Source organism: Adiantum capillus-veneris, chromosome 22, assembly GCF_014529385.1.
Source record: "Adiantum capillus-veneris isolate H3 chromosome 22, ASM1452938v2, whole genome shotgun sequence".
In the NCBI taxonomy this organism is placed as follows: Eukaryota; Viridiplantae; Streptophyta; class Polypodiopsida; order Polypodiales; family Pteridaceae; genus Adiantum; species Adiantum capillus-veneris.
The window spans coordinates 148,838,875-148,855,866 of NC_140952.1; positions in this window are offsets into that span (position 1 = coordinate 148,838,875).

Consider the following 16,992-nt stretch of genomic DNA (forward strand, 5'->3'; position numbering starts at 1 on the left):
ACCAAAGCCAAAATAGATGAAGAACTTGAGGAGAAAGCACCAATAATGAACTTCCCTAATGCGAGGTTAAGAAGAGAGAATGAAACTACAAGGATCAACACTGATAACATCTATGTGGGGCTGTACAAATATAATAATGGGGAGCAAGATCTCTATTATAGATGTGAAGAACCCTACACCGGAGAGTTGACAGACCAAAAAAGACTTTATGTCTTTACCTACACAGAGGGATCGGAAGTGAAAATTGCCGCTTACGATAAGTATGGCAGGCAATACTCAACAATGGGCAAGAAAGAATTAGAAGGATATACATACTTTGGGGGACCACTACATCAGTATTATGTTACTTCTAGCTCACATAGACCAGCACCAACAAATGGAGTGCAAAACTCAATGACAACAGGAGGACAAAGAACTCAGGTTGCTGACTCTTTCAGTCAACCTTGGGACTCGAAGCTCGGACCAATGGGATCATTACATTCCAGAGAGTCAATGGAGACGAATCGAGGTAGTGCAGTTCCAATCCCCACCTATACCACGCCAGGTCCAAGGTTTGAAGCGGAACCATCACATTTACCTCCTAGTAGTAGATTCAGGGCGGGGGAACCGACAAAGGTAACCCATGAAGTCCATGATGCTAGAGAAAGCTTTAGCCGAGACACAGGAGCAATGAGATTGGTAGCAGATCATAGACGTATGAGACCATCTCAAGTAGCCAAGTGTATGCCAAAGAAGTATGGTGGTTCAGGAGATCCGTATGCACATGTGTCACTCTTTAAGCAAGTTTTAAGAGCTGAGCAGATAACAGATTTCCATACACAATACGAGGGATTTGGTCTTACTCTAGAAGGTACTGCATTGACATGGTTTCAACCAATGAACATTGGGGGATTCCATGACATCGACCATTTGCTAAGAGAGTTTGCCGAGGAATTCTCAAAACGAGGGATTAAGCACAATACGGTCTCACAAATATATGCTTTTAAACAGAGAGAACACGAAAAAGTGAAGGAAGCTTCACTTCGCTTCAAACAATACATTGAGAGATGTCCAGTACGTGAAAGACCACAAGATGACAGACTATCTGTTCTCTTTATTGAGGGACTGAGGAACGACACTCTCAAGAAGGACTTGCACTTGAAAGCTTGTACAAGTTTCGAGCAAGTAACAAGAGAGGCATTGTACTTAGTGGATAACTGTACGGTTTATGGAGAGGTGTCAGCGGATACAGATTTTGCATCCAGTAGCTCCTCCTCCGTAGCGAGCGAGACCACCACTAAAAAGAATGTTCAAACAACAACCATGCCAAATGTAGAGCAAATGATAGAAGATGCTCTAAAAAGGATGGCACCATACCAAAAACCATTGCCAAAAACACTGAAATGGTGTGCTATTGAACAAAAATGGACAAATCATCCAACAGAGGAGTGTTATTACAACAAAGGGTATGTAAGGGAGCGCCAGTACGCACCTCCTGCTCAATTAGCACCACCTCAAGTACATCCAGTACCTCGATACCCAACGGGAAATGTACCTGGACCTATGGGGATAGAAAGACCGCAACCGGTATTGGGACAACAACCACCTTTACCAAGAGCAAGACCAGTGGGCATTAGATATGCACCAACCTTAGAGAATTAGGAAGAACAAGCCTTAGTGCCTATTCAAGCCTATTACGAAGAATCGGGTGCACACATGTCTCCGACAGTTTATTACCCACCAGAAGAACCAAAACAACCAGAACCATGGGGCATGATGGGGAATGTTGGAACACCAACAGTTACAAGTGCTTCTGATGAAGAGAGATACAATTTGGACGCAAGGACCTTGATGTTCATAGCTCATGGAGGGTTAGCAGGACAGAGACCATCCTATCCACAAAGGACGAATCAAATGGGACCAAGACCAGCACTAGGACCCTGTTACAAGTGTGGAGGTGACCATCTGATGAATGTTTGTCCACATACGGAAATCATTCGAATTAACGCTTATTGCACTGAGTGTGGGGTTACTCACTTCATTGAGGATTGTTCAAAGAATCCAAACAAAGTGCAAAAGACGACATTGAATATGTTAGAAACTATTCCTACCAGCAGTGGGTCTGAAAATGAAACTCTGATACCAACGCAAGTTGTTACTAGAGCTCAAGCTAAGAAAACCACTAGAGAACCTGAGAATGGAAAGTTAGCGACTGAAGTGGTTAGTCAAGGACCGCGGAGTCAGAAAAACACATGGAAAGCTAGAAAAGCACGCATGAAGTTGAGAAAAGAACGTGAAGATGCTATTCTAGCTGAGGAACTAAAGCAAACTAAAGCTAGATTAGAAAAACTTGAGAGTCAAAACGGGAAACGAGAGATGAGCCCGGAAAGAACGAAACAAAAGAGTATCCAAGAAACAACGAGTTTAAGCTTAGGGGGATCAGTGCTAGTCGACAAAGTACACGAACCATTGGACGCACTGATGAGAGCTTACGAAGCTAGGTTAAAGAACAACCAAACACAAGAACAGAGGTGGATGACATACCCAAACGCAGAATTGGAAAAGCAGAGACTTGAAATGTGCCAGAGAATGATCGAGACTGCACAAGCCTTATTAGAACCACCAAAAGAAACAATGAATTGTGGAAAGGAAAACCCAATTCAGCAAGAGACTATCGTTTCACGGGTAGCTGAAAAGACTCCTAGTGCACAAAAGCCTGAAGATACACAAAAGGATGACCGCATAGTATTGAACACAACCGATCAGGAGATAGAGAGTTTTCATCCATTCATACAGAGGATTTACGGAAAAGATGAGGATTACAATGAATTTTGGAAACAAGTGAGAGAGGCAAACTTTGCAAACGAGCTAAGTTGCCAAGCTAATCAGACAAATTGGGAAAAGGACATCAGGAATCCTCCCATAGTGGAATTTGAGGCAGGATCTCAAGTAGACTTGGATCTGCAATCTTACTGGGAAGATGGGGGCTCTGTTAGAACAATGGAGAGCAAACCTCATTCACTGAAAACCTTACCTTCATACTTAGGAGAGTATGAAGCAAAATCCGAGATTAGAGCACTTCCCTCAAGAAAAATCTCATCAGAAAAAGTCATGGACTCGCAAGGATTGATAGAGATTTTGTCAACACCAGTGACATGCACTATCACTCTAGCTGAGCTTTTGAGGCTAAGACCACATATGTGGACCACTGTAGGAAAATGCTTGGAGAAATTCGGGATAAAAGATCCAACATCGAGATTGCAAGAGAGCATTGAGGAGCTGAGCAAGCCACCAAAGAACGCTAAGCATGTACCCTTAAACAAGGTCGGAGAGTATTGCGAAGGTGAAGAGGGGAATACAACCTTACCAGTTGAATTCCAAGGAGTGAACACAATGGCAATACTAGACAGCGGAGCTGGGGTAGCCATAGCTACAAAAGAAATCTGGAAAAAATGGGGGAAACCAGCAATAAGGAAGACTAGGTTGAAACTCCAATTAGCAGATGGACACATGGAGAAACCTATGGGGTTATTAGAGAAAGTTGTAGTGACTTCTTGCGGCATTGAATACGAACATACTTTTGCTATTGTCGATTTTGGCAAGGAGAATAACTATGATATCATACTGGGAAGACCATTCATGAGACAGTTGAAAATGGTCCAGGATTGGGGCTACGATCACATATACCTGAGAAGTATGGAAACCACTACACGTGTGAACCTGAAAGACCATAGCTACAAAGATGTGAACCGAACACCAGTAGAGAAGTTTGATTCAGCTACTTTGGCGGGATCCGAATTTCCAGCTTGGTTAGGTAAACCCAAGGAGTTATGGATGTGTGGAGCTTCGAAATGTGGAAGTCTGAAACGAGAAGAATGTGTTTTAGAAAGGGCTATCGAAGACGAAACTTATATAGGAGAACCCTTTCCAGAGGACACGTTTGAACCATTAGAATGGACACACATTCTAGCAACCCTAGATGTTTGTGCAATTCCGGATGGTCCCACAACGAAATTTTGCGACAAGGACGGGTACGACGTGGTTCCGTATTTCATGTTGAGAACTGTACTCGAAAATGAAACTGAAAAAAACGATACACTGGAAAAAGAAGATGAAGAAGAGGTGTTTCACGACATTCCCAATCATCCAGAGTGGGGAAATGAAGCAGACAACGAGTCAACGGACAATTCAAGCGGAAACGAAGAAACTATAATGGATGTCCGATTTTATGATTTTCCGAACCAAACTAAACAACGCCAGAAACACTATAGAGCAAAGAAAAAAACAAAAGGGGTTAGAACCAATCCGATGCCTAGAATAAGAGGAAAAAATCAATTCCTAATGCTAGTAAAGGCTGAAGATTATGTTAAGGATAAGATTTCTGGAAGAAAGAGAGGCAGTGACCAAAAGAGCTTACGAAAAGACAAAAGAGGCTCAAGAAATCAAGTTCAAAAGAATGGAACGAAAACTGAAACAGAAAAATCAGAAAAGAACAAGCGCAACAGAGAACACACGGAGTCCAAGCTAGAACGTAGAAACAAGTACCGAGAGCTCAAGAAAACTCTGAAAGAAGTTTGGACTACAGAAATTGAGAGTGGAGAGGACAAAAACGCCAAAATCAAGGAAAACATGGATGTTCCCTCTCACTATAGGAAATTCACTATAGAGGATAGGAAGGTGATATTAACCCCACCTATTCGAGAGAGGAAGGAGAACGAATCTTATGACGGACCGGAGGATGCAAAAAAAGTTGATTTAGCAGCTCCAGGTGAGACACCTAGACCGGTGTACATAGCCACAGATTTGTCTCCAGGCGAGGAAGAGAGACTTTTGAGTCTTCTTAGAGATTATAGGGATGTGTTTGCATGGTCTTATAAGGAGTTAAAGGGAGTTGACCCATCGATATGCCAACACTCAATACCATTGAAACAAGACGCAAAGCCTAGCAGACAGAGACCATACACATATAATGAAACGTTTGCTAAGCGAATCAAAGAAGAAATAGATAAGCTAATGGAAGCTGAATTCATATACGAGATTGAACACACTGATTGGGTATCTCCGATTGTGGTAGTACCTAAGAAGAACGGAAAACTCCGAGTGTGTGTCAACTTAAAGAAAGTGAATGCTGCAACAATTAGGGACAATTATCCCCTGCCGATAACTGATCATGTTCTAGAGCGTGTATCAGGGAAAACAGCATACTCCTTTCTTGATGGTTTTTCAGGATATAACCAGCTAGCCATAGCACTGGAAGATCAACATAAAACAGCTTTTGCAACGGAGTGGGGAATTTATGCTTATCGAGTTATGCCTTTTGGTCTAACCAATGCTCCCGCAACCTTCCAGAGGCTGATGACGCATGCTTTCAAAGAATACTTAAGGCTGTTTCTCGAAATATACATGGATGACTTATGTGTACATTCTCTACTGAGAGATGAGCATCTAGAACACCTAAGAAAAGTATTTGAGAAATGTAGGACATATCGCATTTGTCTCAATCCTGAGAAATGTGTGTTTATGATCCAACAGGGCAGAATTCTGGGACATATTGTCTCACAAAACGGAATATCCACGGATTTAGAGAAGATAAAAGTTATAGTGGATATGCCTAGACCAACCAATGCGAAACAAGTACAGAGCTTTATGGGACATTGCGGATATTATAGACGATTCATTTACATGTACGCTATAATAGGCCAACCACTTTACAGGCTAATAGTGAACTTTGAATGGACAGAGGAGTGTGAGGAATCATTCAAGAAATTGAAAGAGGCACTCATTACTGCTCCAGTCTTGAAATCACCAGATTGGGAGAAGATATTCCATGTGCACATAGATGCTTCTGCATATGCAATAGGATGCATTCTGGCTCAGCCAGAAGAAGGAAACATGGATTTTCCTATCTGTTACGCCAGTCGACAGCTCAACCATGCAGAGAAGAATTACACCACAACAGAGCGAGAGGGATTAGGAATGATATATGTTGTGAAGAAATTTCGGCATTATCTTCTAGCTAACAAGTTTGTGTTTTTTACGGATCACCAAGCCTTGCTCTACCTAGTGAATAAACCATGCAATACCGGGAGAATAGTGAGATGGTTCATTATCTTACTGGAATTCGACTTCACGGTAGTAGTAAAGAAAGGAAAAACACATCTTAGAGCTGATCATCTTTCGCGATTGACGAATGGAGAAGACCCTATAGGAGTAGATGACGACATGCCAGACGCGTACTTGTTCAACATATAAATGATACCTAAGTGGTCTCAAAATGTCGTTGACCTATTAACCTATGGAGGAGAGTTTGATAGAAGAGAATACAACCTGAAACATATTGCTATTCAGCAATCCAAGAATCTTCAATTGATTGCAGGAAGGTTGTATCAATTAGGAAATGATCATGTTTTACGACTATGCATCAATCCTGAGGAATATAATATATATCTGCGTGAAGCACATATTCAGGAATGTGCATTTCATTGTTCAAGAAGGAACACATATAGGAATTTGTTACAATTGGGAGTCTATTGGCCAGGAATGAAAGAAAGCGTACATGAATATGTCACTGTATGTATTGTATGTTCATCAAAACCTCCAGCCGAGTATTCGACATTATATCAGATAATGATCGCTCCAGAATGGAGTCAGTATATTGTTGAATATCTCACAAATAGAACTTTCCCAGAAGGAACGTCAAAAGCTCGTCAGAAATCTGTAGAGACAGAATTACATTACATATGGACGCTAAGGAATATGTTAAACGGTGTGATGACTGTCAGCGGACCAAAGTACCACTTAAAAGAGATGATATGCCTCTTAGACCAATGATGGGGGCAAGGGCTTTTGCAAAATGGGGGATTGATTATGTTGGACCCATTTCACCTCCTGCATATAAGACTCATGCACAATACATTATTGTGGCTACAGACTATCTAACAAAGTGGGTCGAAGCAAAGGCAACTCAAAAAGCAGATGCCAGGACCACGGCACAATTTCTGTATGAATACGTCTTTGTACGATATGGATTGCCAATAGAAATTGTGAGTGATCGAGGCACACATTTCATAAATGAAGTGATAAAGATCCTTCTAGATGAATTCATGGTAATCCATAGGAAATCAGCCCCGTATCATCCACAAGCAAACGGACAAGCTGAAGCAACAAACAAAACCATATGTACGGTCCTCACGAAGATTGTATCTGAGTCGAGAACTGACTGGGACCAAAAGTTACATTCAACATTATGGGCATATAGGGTGGCGTATAAAACATCCATAGGAACGACCCCATATAACATGGTTTTTGGGCTAAATGCTATCTTGCCAATAGAATTCTTGATTTCAACCTTAAGGGTGGCTAAGGATCTAGAGTGGACAAGGGCACGAGCTCTCTGATAGAATAGATGACCTGGAAAAGCTAGATGAGCTTCGCCTAAAAGCAGTAGCTTCCATCTACGCTCAAAAAAGGCGACAAAAGGAATTTTTTGATAAGCATGTGCGGACTAAAGAATTTAAAGTTGGGGACTATGTCCTAGTTTACACTCTGAAACAGCATGCTAAGAAGCTTAAAAAGCGAGGGATGGGTCCTCTGGTGATTAAAGATCTATCACCAAGTGAAGCCATCAAGCTTGCTACATTAGACGGAGAAGAAATGCCCAATTGGATTAGTGGATGCAGAGTGAAAAAGTATCCGTTGCCGCTAACCCAAGACATGCTTCTCAAAATACATCAAGAAAAGCTGCGTGTCCAAAAAAAGAAAAAGATTGTAGAGGAAGCGCAAGCTGAGGCGAAGGAAAGAATGGAGAAAAGAAGACTACTGCGTCAGAAACAGCGCAATGAAGGAACAATACGAATAAACGCAGTTAGTATAACAGAAATGGGGAATGACAAAGAAGAACCCATCATTGAATGTAAAGTAGGAACCAACCAAATCAAAGCCAGAGCACTATTGGATTCAGGAGCTCAAGCTAACCTACTGTCACTCAGTTTGTATAGACAATTGACAAATGACACTAAACTACAAACTGCCAAGCAAGAATTAAAAAGTTACTCTGAGAATTCAATCAAAACTGTCAGATGCACAGTTTTACATATACAGATTAACCAATATGTGTATCCTCATATGTTTTACGTGGTTGAAGACCAAGCTACACAACATCCATTATTGCTAGGACAACCATGGCAGAAGCAATACAATGCAATGATTGACTGGAGTTCTAAATCAGTGCTTATCAAACGCGAAGGTGAAAGTCAATCAGTTAAGTTCACCAAAGGAGAAGAGCCAACTCTAAAGGACGATTCCAAAGACAAAGATGAACAACAAACAGAGGAAAAGAAGATGCAAGGGCAACCAAAAGTTTCTATACAACCGGATTACTCGTCGACGAGGAACTCTCAACAGTGGATAAGGAAGACAAGCAATAATATAACAGCTCAACCTTGGGATAAAACGGAGTCAACGTTGGTATGGAGACCAAAAAAGGTGATGCCAGAAAACACAAACAGAGTCTTCAAGACCAGACAACAGAGTGATCCCCAAAAATCAAGGACAGTGAAACAGATCTGGATTCCAAAGAAGTTCATGACGGCACAAAGCTACAGCAAGCAAATTTGGATCCCAAAGATTTGTAAACAGGAACTCCCTTCAATACAATCAACGGAAACTCCTAGGTATTTCAAGGCGAGGAAATCAACACACAGAACAACACAGGTTTGGGTCGCAAAGAGTTTGTGGCAAGCACAAGCAAAGCGGAGGCAGATTTGGATTGTGAAAAAAGACAACAAGGTAATGAAGAACCCATCTACTGATTCTACTACCGAAGTGCCAAAACCAACCCAAAACCCGACCACCAATCCTTCAATCAAACAAAGAGCAGCTTTATTGGAAAGTATGTTGTATCGTCGCTCTACAATTGCATTGGGAACTTATGACCAAAACAACTACAATGCTTCACCCACAGACACTTCATAGTCGTCCGGGAGGACTCAGACTAGGAGGGGGGGAGGTATACAGGAGCTACAAAGCAGCTACAAGCGGAAAAAACAAAGAAAAACAAAAATTATATTACAAGGGCAGTGTCTTACATGATTTTGCAATTTTTTATGTTTGATTGCGGATATTGATAATATTTATGCCCTTATATACCTTGTTTTGCAACAAGAAGAGATCAAATGATGAATTTGGGTCTCTAGATGTGTAAATATCACTAAATAAGAGTGTTTTTGGAGCTAAAAAGTGGAAAAAAGTGGTAATCCAAGTCCAGAAATCACAAAGAAGTGTATATTCATATACACAGGGTTACCAGCTATTTATCATGTATGTTTGGAATTTTTTGGCTTCAATTTGCTATTTTTCTTTATTTTTTATGATTTTCTTAATAAAAATAAAAGAAAAATAAAAAAGCAGGTGAAATGAGATCGGAAAAAAGAAAAGAATAGACGGTGATGATCCTAATGACAAGGGCAACCCATGGTAAAAATGGGGTACAATTCTGAAAAAGTTGCGGAAAGCCCGAAATGACAGAATTTTGGCAAAGTGGACAGATTTCTCAGAAACAGGTCAAATGGAGTCCAAATTGAGAAATTTCAAATCCTAAAGTGCATTTCACGACGAGATAGGAGCACGTGTCAAATTTGGTAACAAGTGATCCGGGAAGCCCGAAGTTAAGTATTTTTCACTTCACTATCAAGCTCATTTCCACTATTACCTTCTTGGAGAGAGCAAAGAGCACACAGGAGCATCCGACCTTCTACCGCCTTCTACGACTGCTACGAGAGCTCAGAGGACACCAGACATGAGAGGTAGACTCGTTGCCATAAGCTTTTGATGCTTATCGTTAACTTTTGTCGCGAAAACTCACCAAAACCAAGAAACAAGAGCAGACGAGGAATGGGGAAGAACGCTAGGTAGGGGCACAACCGCCTAACCAAACCTTGCAAGAACTTAGAGGTGGGTTACCCTAACATAGAAGATGAGTTTCTAGCACTCAAAGCTCAAGAAAGAACGACTGGAAAAACCCTAGGTCAACAGAGCCTGCAAGAGGCAAACAGAAAAAAGTTGTCGGAACGACACAAAACTTCTCAGGAAGCTTAACAACATCAAGAGCAATGCAACCTTGGAGTATCTCGGGGTTTGAATCACCAAAAGTAGGTTGGAACAACCGATTCGGCGGCGGACACACAAAGCGTCATTTTGGCATAACGGCTAAAATTGACGACCAAATGACATGAAACTTCACGAGCAGTTTCAACTATACATGGATGACTTATGTTTGCAAGCAAAACCCAAAAGAAAGCTGATTCACTTACTGATGGTGAAAAAGACGCTTTCGGGCAACCAAATGGAGAAAGATGGAGAACGGGGAGCCAAAGTCAAGTCCAACCAACTGGATGGCTTCACAACATATCCAATGAGCTGGAAATGCAACTCTCAAGAAGAAAAGTTGAAGAAATTCAACTCCAAGGCAAAAAGACGACTTCGGAGACTGAAATGCCTATAAGGGGGCTTTTTAGCTAAACTGATGACTTTTTAAGTTGAAAACTAGCTAGCAGGGCTTAGGGCACTAGCACAAAGCATTCTGTGCACAAAAAGACCAACATTTCAAGAAAAGACATCATACGCGTATGATGTCTCACAGCATGATTTTCACATTCATTTCAACATTTGAGTGCATAGCCTCATTCCACATGTTAATCACATCCTATGAACCAAGTATCATGAGAATTGGAGTTAGAAAACCCAAGGAAAACCAAAAAGACGCAAAGTAGGCCATAAAATTGATTTTTGGTCCTAATTTTGTCAAAATAACTCCAAACTCATTGAAACTTTGTAGGATTGTTGATTAACACATCTACAAGCTATCTGGAACCAAAAAGCACCATTTTGACACAAAAGACATCATACGCGTATGATGTCTATTTGCACTTACAGAGCCAAAAATGCTCATTTGTCATCATACATCCATTATATATATCTAATACATGCTACATATGAAGTTTGGAACCATTTGGTCAGGTGGATCACCCCATTAGCCCAATTAAGAGAAAATCCTTCATACAAAGCCTATTTTTGTCCCAAATCCAACATATTCAAGTCCAAACCAAGATTTGAGTGTAAACAGTCCTTCACTAGCACATGGAGAGTCCACAGAACCAATCCCATGAAAAATTGATGAAAAAGACATCATACGCGTATGATGTCTCCAGAGCCATTTTTAGCCCAAAATCTATCCAAACTTCATAAATCCACTGAATAAGCCTATCTAAAGCCAAATCCTAGCTTATAGAAAAAATTGGTCCAAAAATGCACTAAAAGACATCATACGCGTATGATGTCTCACTATGTGATTTTGGCACCTCAGGGCTTCAACCACCAAACAGAAGTGTTCTACATGCCATTTGAAAGTAATCCACCGAGTTTTACCCAATTTGGATCATAAAATCCAATTCCCTTTCAAAATTTTGCCAAGAGCCTGAATTGGACTAAACTGGCCAAAACTTGACCAAATGGGATCCAAACTCAAATCCAAGCATATGACACTCATGTATACACTATCAGCTACAAGCACAACCAATATGAAGTCATTCTGACACAAAAGACATCATACGCGTATGATGTCTCAAGCATGTTTTTGAGCCCAGTTTGCATATTTTTTCACCTACATTGCATCCTTAGGCCCTGAATAGCTCATGTTTCAATTTTCAAGTCATTTGAATAGTTAAAAGCTTCATTTCGGCTTTCAGTACTAAAAAGACGCTAACTTCTGTAATTGGAGTTACAGGATCCATGGATTCCGCTAAGTCATCGGCAACTAAGAGAAAAAGACCAACCATCAAGGATGCTCTTGCAGAAGCAGAACCTTTTGATATTCCAACAGAAACCCTCAAGCCAACCAAGACTTGGATGGAGGAAGCAGTACCAAAAAAAGAGGGAATAAAGATCTACCAGGGGACTTTCAGAGATCCTCAAGGGCAATCAGTCGATGTACCTATGATCCCACGAGAATTAGTGGACTATAGCAGATCAGAGAACATCAGCAGATACCTGGAAAAGGCTGACTTACACATGTTCTTCACCTCGAGACCATCAGGTGTAGACACAAGAAGAGTGTATGAGTTGGCAACATCCATTCAGAAGGATGGGAAAGCCACGTTGACCGCCATGGATGGAGAAACAGTTGAAGTACAGATCACTCCACAGCTCATTGCAGATGCACTGAAGCTGCACAACAAAGGGAGTTCTGTCAGAGAAAGAAGGGAGGCCATAGAGGTCTATGGATCAAAGAAACAAAATACAACCTACGGAGATATGGCAGATCAACGAGCGGCAACCCTTTGCCGGTTATACAACCAGTTTTTCCATGTGTGCAGTAAAAGACCGCAGAAGTATACTACACCACCCCATGCCATTGCGACAACCATCACATGGGCACTAAAGAGCAACATGCCAAAAGAGGTGAATTATGCTCAATACATCCACGAGCAAGTAATCGCCATGCACAACCAGAAACCAAAGTACATAGGAGGAGGAGAAATCCTAACAAGAATAGCTTATGAAGCTATTGGAGCTAGAGATCAAGGGCCACGGATTCCCTCCCAGAATGAGTGGCTTAGAGAAGCCGATGAGGAGGAAGAACAGCAAGAAGTATCCAAGAGGGCGTCCACAAGAGCACGCCGAAAACTAGAAATAGTTTCAGAACCTGAAGAGGCTGTGGACGAGCCGCTCAAGAAGAAAGTGAAGAAGAAGGCCGATCCCAAGCAAACCAAAAGTCAAAAAGCCGCAAGAATGGAAAGGCTGGTAGAGCAGTTTAGAGCGGAAAGAGCTCTAAAGGGGGACTTTGAAGAAATGTGGGTGCCAGACCCCAGTAAAGTCGGAACTAGCTCAGCCAGGCCACATGTTGATCAATATGATCAATATATTAGAGCTTATGAGGAGTCGGAGGCCATACTGGAGCAGCAACCTGTCGAGCCTTATACTGAAGAGGAAGTACAGCTTTTAAAAGCTGAGCTGCAAAAGGACGACAAGGGGAAGAAAAAAATAGATGAGTCTACTGAACCTAAAGAGACAGTAAGGCAAGCAAACAAAGGGAAAGCCAAGGTGACTGAAGACAATCAGCCCTCTTTTATTGTTGTACCAAGCCCGAAGAAGATGGAAATTATTGTGGAGGAAACCACAATAGAAATAGAAACAGAAATTATGGAAAAGCCGGAGGCCGGGACCAAGGAAACGGAGATAGATCCAGTTCAGCAAAAGAAAGATGATTATGAGGATCTGGTAGCGATCGGATACAGTGAAGAAGAGGCCCTGGAGGCATTTTATGGGATATCCCTACGGAAACAAGATGATCGGAAAGGGACGAAGGAAAAGACAAAGGGTACAATGGAGAGTAAAGAGAAAATGGACGAACCGAAGCCATTGGAGGTGGTGGCACAAAGAGCTGTCAAGTTGACAGATGAAGATGAAAAAGACATGCACATGGTGCATGAACTGCTCAGCAAGATTAAAGAAAGATCCAGAGCAAAGGAAGTAGCACTTGAGACAGCAAAACAAAAGGAAGCAGAGTTGCAGAAGAAGTTATAGAATGCTATGACTGAATCTGAAAGTCATAAAGCATCACTCTACGATGCAGAAAACGAGAGAGACGGCTTGATACTCCAACTAGCCGAAGCTTCAAGAGAGGTAACAAGTTCACAGGAAGCAAAGGAGCGAATAGAAGATGTGAGCTGGAGGCAGCCAAGGATGAGCTCATTGAGCTGAGGGAAAGAGTCGAACTTCAAGAAAGGACAATCACGAGACTCAGGACCACCCCTAGAGCTAGCAGAGCAGGAACAGAACAAGAGGGAGCCCTCGTACCAGCTCTGGAAGAGCAGTTCAGAAGTTTGCAAAGAGAGCTGAGGTTAGAGCAAGTACAAAGATTGCACATGGCGGAGGGATCATTGGCTGCAGAGGAGAGACTTACATCAGAAAACCAAACACTAAGGACAGAAAATGAGGCCCTCCGCAAACAGCTCCAAGACATCCAAGAGCAACAAAGAAGAGAAACAGAGACACCACAAGAAGAAGCAGGGGGAGCAGCCATAGAGCTACCTGAAACTGGAGAGACAACCACAATTGAAGATCCAGCCCCAGTTCAAGAAGTGGCCTCGACTTCAGGAATCTCTGAAGAAGAAGAACAAAGGCTCCAGGACCAAATAGAAAAGTCAACAGAGGAAAGTGCCAAGGCGGAAATGGAATGGGAAAGGAGACTCCTCATCTCCATTAGACTTCAAGGTTTAGACACAAAAGTGCTCCATGAAGAGTGGATGCAACCCAGCCTGCCTTTCCCTCTGATGAAATTTGAAGTGATAAAGACGAAAAAGAGAATAGAGGAGGAGCAGTATGTCGCTCTTTACGAAGGCGACATCACAAAGGATGAACAATCAAAGAAGATTGTAGATTCTCAACCTAGATGGAGGAAAGGTTGGCTGAACAAATACCCAGCCTACCTCATCTACTTGGTAGAGGCTCCAAAGGAGATTCAGGAGGATGCAACCTTCTGCCCGGTGCCAAGAGTCAGAAGCTGGAAAGAGCATGGCAGGATTGCAGAAAAGAAGCCAAATTGGCTTAATTACCCCAGGATGCCAGGACCAAAGGCAGGAGAGAGAATAAATAAAGCCTACATGGTGAAAACCCTAACGGGCACCATCAAACTCTTTACTGGCTCTCCTGACCTTTCGTGTCAGATGCTAAAGAAAATTTGCAGGACTCTCTTAGCATGCATTGAAGTGTTCGCGCCAGATAAAGCCACGACCTCGAGTCTACTATCGACGGCTGACACAGTGACGGATATGATGTATGATCTTTCATTGCAACCATCACCAAAGGTGTTACATCTCTTGTACCAAAGAATTATGTTTTTGCCTAGCTTCCACATGCAAACATTCGAAGAAGCTTTCTACACCGGCTTTTTCACTCACAAAAGCAAAATATTCGGCCCAACCTTGACCATCGGCAACCTACGCTACGAATCACATTTGCAGATGCTCAAGACGACAGGACTCTATTGACCAAGCCTAAAAGTCATGTCAGGGACGACATGAACGCGGAGGGGGGGAGTGTTGAGCCAGCAGAGGATCACACCCGCATTTTTGCTCACACCCATCATTTTGTAACCATTGATTGTAATAAATGTCTTTCCGACATTAATTTTGATTTGAGCCATTCATTAAGTAACGGGACTCAATTGAATTTCCAGCCTGTAATCCCGACTTAATTTCACCTGTTGATGTAAATAATTAGAGATGTTCTCACCTCCAAGGCTGAGGTATATAAGCCAAAGTTTTGTAACCTAAGGGGGATTCAATTTAATCAAAGTGAGTTTTGGAGCGCCGTGACTGTGTCTGAGAGAGAGAGAGAGAGAGAGTCTTATCTTCTTGCTACGCGAGCTACGGGGCCGCCATTGGAGAAGCGACACCGCCATTGTGTTAGCAACGGTGAGAGCTACGCACAGATACCAAGAGTGCGCGCCATCGGCTTCTACGTGTGGTAAGTTCCTACGAGCTTCGGTGTGAGTTTTCTTCCAACTCGTGTGTCGGAATAGAGCGTGCAGCATATCTATAGAACCACAACGAGTAGAGCTACACATTAGTACCATCGGGGTCAAGTTTCGGTCACCTGTATTTTTTGGCCTGTCTTCATACGCGTTTACCGCACGGAGTGGTTATAGGTTGATTTTGCAGTTCAAGTCTTTAGGGTGTTGTTCTTACCTAGTGTATAGACTTCCCCTTGAGTTTGAGATCGATTCCATGATTCTAGATCCTGTTTCGTATAGCATTCGTTCGTAGTACGGATTTCAGTCACTTGCGTCTTTTAGAACTTAGATTTGATTTCCTTAGTAGTGATTGTCATTAGAAGGTCGAGTAGGTGATTTGACACCCACCTAGTTGTTTCCATGCGCCTGCGGGTCAAGCTCCGTCCTCGTCTGACAAATTCTGTTGTTGGTTGAGTTCTCGCTATTTAGCTTCCGCTAGCGGCGTAACCGCCTTAACAGGCTCCCATGTACTTTTCTTCCAGTAAAAATTCTCCAATGTTTGCAACGTGTAGTACAAGTATAAGAAAGTCATAGCCTTCTTGACTCCTTCTTGGTATCACACCAAAACATCCCAAGTAACATCGTAGCAGAAGTTTTTGTGTTAGATCACCAGAAACCTGACAGTACCTATTGAAAAATACTAACCTCTTTTCACATTTCACCTTCCTTCCACACAGTTTTTCCAAAAAGCTCCTTAGATCAACAGGAGAAGAATTGTTACCCGACCTTTAGCACTCTTGGATAGCCAAGAAGTTAGTATCATGAACCTAATCAGTTCCCCCCTGGGGTCTTACATATGGCTTCTTGCATGCATTCTCCAAGGCATACAACACCTTGAGAAGCATACCATTGCTTTGCAATATTTTCCCAGCAGCTGCCTCACCAAGAATGGGCTCTACTGTATCTATGTTGAAAAGACGGTCCCTTTCCTCACTCACCACTACACCCATCCTCATATGGCTTGCCACCAGGGTTTGTGCAACATTTGAGAAAGCCACCACCTCAAGCCCAATGCTCGTCCCTAAAATTCCCATTGCCATGTCCTCACTCAACGACTTATCCAACATCACACTTTCTAGAGAGCTACCTCAGAGCAGCTTTTGGATTGCATATGAGACAACATCACTTGTGTCCACTTCACCTTCACCTTACAGGCATGCACGCCAAAGAGGCCTACCAATAGAAAATAGCACTCTTCTAGCCTCCTCACCATCATGTATCCCGCAGTGCCAGATCCTTACTACAAAACCAAGGCACACTTGTTAGGCATAGGGGTGTAAACATCTTAGTCTCGAGTAGCTTGCTCTTCAGGCTGGGGTTTGCCAGGCGAGTGGGAGCAACCATCTGCTGCTTAGAGGACGTATCCATCAACACTGCAAAAATTGAGTCCTCGTGAGGAAAGCATGAAAATGCTCTCTGCATGGTCATATACAAATTCTCCT